A 6,302-nucleotide genomic window follows, 5' to 3' on the forward strand; every position below is an offset into this window, starting at 1 on the left:
GAAAATAAAGAAACGGACGTGTTCGTTGAAAAATTTGACAAGGATACAAGAACATCAACAGGTAGCTGAATCCAATTTAAAGGGGCTATGTCACGCAATTTTAAGAAATTCCAGCACTGACCAACTGGTCATAGAATTAACTGAAGTATCACAATAACGGCTTAAAACTGTAGAAGAACTCAAAAGGAACACAGAAAGGCCAAAAAGCGGCATGGATGAGCAAAATTCTACCTTTGTTTGATCATTTGCGGCTTCATGGGAAATTGCACTTATCGTATAGAAATAAGTAGCTCCGGTCTACGCGAAGAGAAACAGATTGATCAAACACAGTTTGTTTGCTATGGCTGGTTATCCACAAAACCATTGCGTTCAATTTATAGTTTTAATGCCTTGAATCTCAACCATTTTCTGAAAGAACTTTTGGCTCCAAATCCTTTGTAGACATTTTCAAATGCTTTATATGTCCAGGATTTCAGTGGTGTGATTTCTCTTCAATAAGCCAACGTTTCATTCAGTAACTGTAAAAGACTCATTGGCGTGGCGTGCTAAATATTGTGTCATAAGCTGAGCTTCTTTACTAATCACTGAGAATGTCCGTTACCTATCTTGTTATATTCACCACAGAAAATTATACTGACTTCGCAGTGACCTAACGGTAAATTTCCTTTATGTTTTAAGGAAAAACGGGTTTCTTGCTATAGAATCAACAAAGCCTTTAATTACCTACTAATTTATTTATTTACAAATTTTTGACCAAATGGTTTCTAAAAATACTTGCAGGTGATCCAACTTTTTCTAATGTCCATTACGATTTTCTGTCGTTTTGATAATCGCTCACCACCAAGGTCACACGTTGGAATTTCAGGTGAATTTCAAAAGGGACCAATGAAAAAAGGCCCAAGGTATCTGTGCCAAATGGATTATTACCAAGGGTAAAAGATAAGGTCTTACAGAATTCCATTATTCAAACAGTTAAAACACGAGGCCATCGATTTTGAAAATCTTAGGTTAAAAAACGAATGTGAATTATATTTTTAGGAAAGACGACTTTCTTACTGTAGAATCAACCAAGTCTACCGTTAACAACTGATTAATAATTAACAAACTTCGAATCGATCACAAATCACTAATGGGTTTTTAAAAGTTGCAGGTAATCCAATTTCTCCATCCTGTAAATGCCATTATGGCTTTCTGTCATTTTGAACATCGCTCACCACAAACGTCATACTAATGAAAAGTGACCAATGAAAATAAAGGGTATTCTGACACAGGACAAATAATTTATTACCAATTGGCAAAAGGCAAGGTATAAAAGAATTCCTTCATTCTTACAACCACTGTGAAAAAGAGACACGAGGCACTGAGGTTTCTTTGGTTTAAGGTTAGTCAGATCAAAGTATTTTACTTCGTATTGTTCTAATCAAAGGTTCATTTTGTTCCTGTTCGCCTTTATTCACGTATGTCCATACAAATTCCGCGATATCTTGACGAACCTAATTTTCTTACAGGTTCTTCTGTAATACAAAGACCAGTAAGACGACATAAGGATAATATCGCATGTTTTTGAGGTGCGTCTTGATTTGATATTTTTTTCCTGTACTTTGTTTACAGTCCGGGTTAAAATTGCGTTTAAGTTTTGCTCTTCACATGGGATCAACTTGATCATATTTTCGGGCATTCTCTTTAATTCCTTTTGTTACACTATGGTCCTTCGGAGTTTTGCGGTATTTGAACGTAAGAAATTCGATTTACTGTTTCCGACTTAACCGGTTCTTCGAAAAAATAGGGAACAAAGAATTTGTTCACTGCATAACTACATATTTCCTATCGAACATTATCTATATGCGTTTTTTAGACAGAATTCTGTACGCACAAGAATGAAGAGCATCCTTTTTGGTTTCATCTTGGTTTTGTTGCCAGCTTTCGGCGTCCCTGCTAAATACCCTGGTAAGTTACCATAAAAGCTGAGCGACGTCAGCTGAACAAAGCATGCCTGATCCCCCCCGGTAATCATCATTTTTTAGACTCAGACTGTCGGGGTAAGATTACTTGTTTGTCGCTAAGCCCAGCGTGCATAAACGTTCCCTCAATACAACTGCAACCTACTAGAAGCTTTACTCTGGTAAGCTACTATAAAAGCTGGGAGACATAACAAATTCTAAAGTCAGCTGAAGAAAACATGCATATGCCTGGCCAATCGGCCATTATTATTATTTTAAAGCTCAGACTCTTGGTAACATTTTTTCACATTTTTTCTTGATTCCGGTTTTGGATTCGACCAGAGCCGTTGAGTTTCGCGACCGCTGGTCAATGGGAACGCAGGCTCTAGGAACGAGATTGGGTGTTCGTGGAACAGTTCCTTCGCAACTTTTATCGATCTTTTTGTATTTTCTGAGTCTTAATCGTCCAGCATTTTTTTAAATTCTTCCTCGGTCGAAATCGACGAGGCATGTTTTTATTTTGCTGTGTACAAGATGCATTATGCCACTCACCACACATGAACTTGAAATTGCCCTGGTAATCATGCATTGCGCGCGCAATCTACATATTTTTCACTAGTCTACTAGAAGGCCCCTGCTAGCAGATTAGTACGTAAATTATCTGTAGGTTGCGCTGATTCCCAGAATTAGCGCAATTAGCTGTAGGCTTTTAGCCAATGAGAAGACAGAGAATGACTACATTGTATACTAAATAATGCAAGAAAAAGTTGAAACAAAATCACACAAACACTAAAAGACTGCATCATAAGATTCGATATTTTGTTTTAGAGAGGAAATAGTACATACATTCGACACCATTTTGGTTTCCTTGGATTGTCGATTCTAGCACATGCAGAGATCATTTCATTGATAACATCATTTCAATCCTCGATTAAAATTTTGAAATGACAAGAAAACGAAATGAGTTCACCCTGATTCATTGCAAGCAGACTTCATGTTATCGCGTGTTTAATAAAAGCTAATAAAATACTTTTTATTCTGAATTTTAAAATTCAGTTGGCGTTAAAGTCCTTGCACTCAGGGAAGACAACAAGTATTATCCTGGTGTGGTTGAGAAGCATGTAGATGATAAGACAACGGTAAGATTCGACGATCCGAAATATCAACGCATCAGCTACCCCAGCTTGGATAAACACATGTTTATTCGTGATGAGGTGCCCACATTTTGGAGCCACACTTGGGGACCGCTAGTCTCCTTCGCAGCCGCTTTTTGGAAGGAGACTAGAGGACGGCACGTGTTGGTCAAGAAAGAAAATCATACGCCCCACTGGGACATTGGCTTTGTACTTGGCTTAATATCAATACAAGGTGCCGTGACAAGAACGAGGTATATGGTGCTGATAGATGGCGACAGGAGGCCGAAAATATACAACATTACTCGATTGCGATTCTTTCCGAATCCTCCCTTTGTACAATCAGGTAACTTTTACTCAGTTAATAACCCTGTTCCCTAAAGGTTTCTCTCTTGAATTGAGAAGAAATAAAACCTCTTAGAGGAAAAAACACTTCGGGTTAATAGAGGGTTTTGCATGTAAGTAAGTAAGTAAGTAAGTAAGTCAGTCAGTCAGTCAGTCAGTCAGTCAGTCAGTCAGTCAGTCAGTCAGTCAGTCAGTCAGTCAGTCAGTCAGTCAGTCAGTCAGTCAGTCAGTTAGTCAGTCAGTCAGTTAGTTAGTTAGTTAGTTAGTTAGTTAAAATAAATGTTAGCTCTCGCTGGTATCTATTCATTAAATGGAGTTCTGAAAATGGCCATCAAACGGTCCTACGTTTTGTTTTCATGAACAGTTGGAGCGCGTGTGTTTGCTCTTGCGTCTGCCGGCCAGTACCTCAGAGGCTTCGTCATCAATGTTCGGGACTCTGTCTTGAGAATAAGGCTTGATAACGGTGAATACGTTGACCACGACTATAAGTCTAACCCCAAAGCTGTAATTCGCGACAAGATTCCTTCCATATCTGAACTTGCCAATGGTCAGAGGGTTATTGCTGCTTTAACACCAGACACAAACAACAACAGTTACTACCCTGGGGTCATCATGGCCGATGTAACAAGAGGTACACGGAGATATAAAGTGAGGTTTGACCATTACCACGGTAACAAGAGAGAGTTCAAAAGGTTGTATTACTTTATCAGGACTGTTCCTGGTCAGTGAAAGTCTCCGTCGAAACAGGTACGGTAATGTCTAAGAAGCGATTTGACAAAAAGAAATGAGCTATGCTAGTTTTAAGAGCATCAAATTTCCAAGGGGCAACTATCGCACCGATAGTTCCGAGACAGAAATATTTTATCGTTTTTATTGTTTACCAATTTTCTTCTGCACATTCAAAAACGAAGCTTATTTGAATTATTTTTACTTTTCAGGATAAAAAACCCAATTGAAAGCCGAAATTTAACAAACGAAACAAAACCAGACAAGAGAGTGTTTCTGTCTCGGAACTATCGGTCTGATAGTTGCCCCTTGGAAATTTGATGTTCTTAAACTGACTAGCATATTAGCCCGAGAAGCAAAGCTTCGAGGGCTAATATTTGTTTTAAGAACATCAAATTTCCGCGGGGCAACTATCAGCCGATAGTTCCTCGACAGAAACACTCTATAGCTATTGTTTAATTATAGTTCACCACTAAATTTTCTCCGATTCTGATTGGTTTAAATTAATCACGTGACGCGATAGTGTTCGTCCGCCGGAAGGCACTATCAGTTCTTATAGTTCACCACTAAATTTTCTCCGATTCTGATTGGTTTAAATTGATCGCGTGACGTGATAGTGTTCTTCCGCCAGAGAGCACTATCAGCCCTTATAGTTCACCACTAAATTTTCTCCGATTCTGATTGGTTTAAATTAATCACGTGACGCGATAGTGTTCGTCCGCCGGAGGGCACTATTAGCCCTTATAGTTCACCACTAAATTTTCTCCGATTCTGATTGGTTTAAATGGAACAGGTGACGCAATAGTGCTCGTCCGCCGGACTGTAGAATTAGCTATTATAGTTTTGCTCCTTGTCTTCTGGAAAAGCAGGTTGCATAGCTTTAATGCAGCTTCTCGCATCTACAGAAGAAAATATTTTACTCTGTTATGTGGACCCAGTTAAAAAGATACCATGAAAAAATACTTTTTATAGACTGAAAAATTATCAACTGAAGATGCGGTAAAACAGTAAATGGACGCGTAGAAGCTCAAGGTTGTGGAGAAAGGCTATGCGACAATTTGGCTTTACGAACTGGAAGCAAAACTGACCTACGTTCGAGGCAGAGCCGGGAACTTATACAATCAGCTATATATAGCCTTTAAGCCCATTGCATCTTTTATATTTATGATATTCTATGGATAACTAATATCATTGCAATTTCTTCTCTAAAAAAATAAGATTTTTCATGTGTTTATCCTTTGGCAGGAAGACGCAAAAGCAGCCTTTCCAGGACTGGTGAAACATAAAATGCCTTTTTTAGTGGTTCAGTTGTAATCGCATCAGCTGTTTAGGCGGCAGAAAACGTATCTAATAAAGAAAACGTTTGGGCAATTACGTCTTGTATTCATCTTTATCTATGGGTGATGTCACTACAGAAGCAGTACTGTTCATCGGGATTTGAAAGATAGATAAACGTTTATTGTTTATCTCACGACATAGTCATGATCGACTGCTCCACAAAAAGCAAAAAGACCAACAGTCGATTGATAACAAAGTGAACCCACAGAGGAACAAACCTAGTCGAAACGTCGTGATCAACACCTTAAAGTGACTCTAACGTGACACAAACGAATACTAAACGTTCTTCTTATTGAATGTCAAATGACAGTTCTCGACATAGGGACACTCGCTTTTTTTAAGGGAACCTCGTTTTTACCAAAAGAATGTCTTATTTAATTTCAACACCGACGTTCCTTGAAAAGTATCAGCACACGCGAACTACGACATTAAGAGGCTGTCTTTTTAAAAACGGTCTGGTCGATCTGGCTTTCGCAAGACTTTCATGTACTTATACTACTTATACTAAAGCCACAATCTGCTAGAACGGGTCATTTATTTTTTCGAGTTTTGAAGGATTTTCGGTTCACCCGAACAAGCGCTCGCAACGACCAATGTCAAAGTTTAAATTTACCACAACTTTCAAAAAAAAAATTAAACAAAAAGTAATAACTTCTGCAACAAAGAAACACCACAGCCAGTTGAATTATGTCTTTTCAATAACTTAGCGAAATTGACATATCCCAAGCCTAGACTTGAAGTGTCCCTCTCAGTCCCCTTATTTTCTCTTGGACATTTAAATTCATCACGGCAACTTTGATGAACAGCGAGCTCGAATCAA

This window comes from Oculina patagonica, chromosome 2 (genome assembly GCF_052425735.1).
Source record: "Oculina patagonica isolate OP01 chromosome 2, crgOcupat, whole genome shotgun sequence".
NCBI classification, from domain to species: Eukaryota; Metazoa; Cnidaria; class Anthozoa; order Scleractinia; family Oculinidae; genus Oculina; species Oculina patagonica.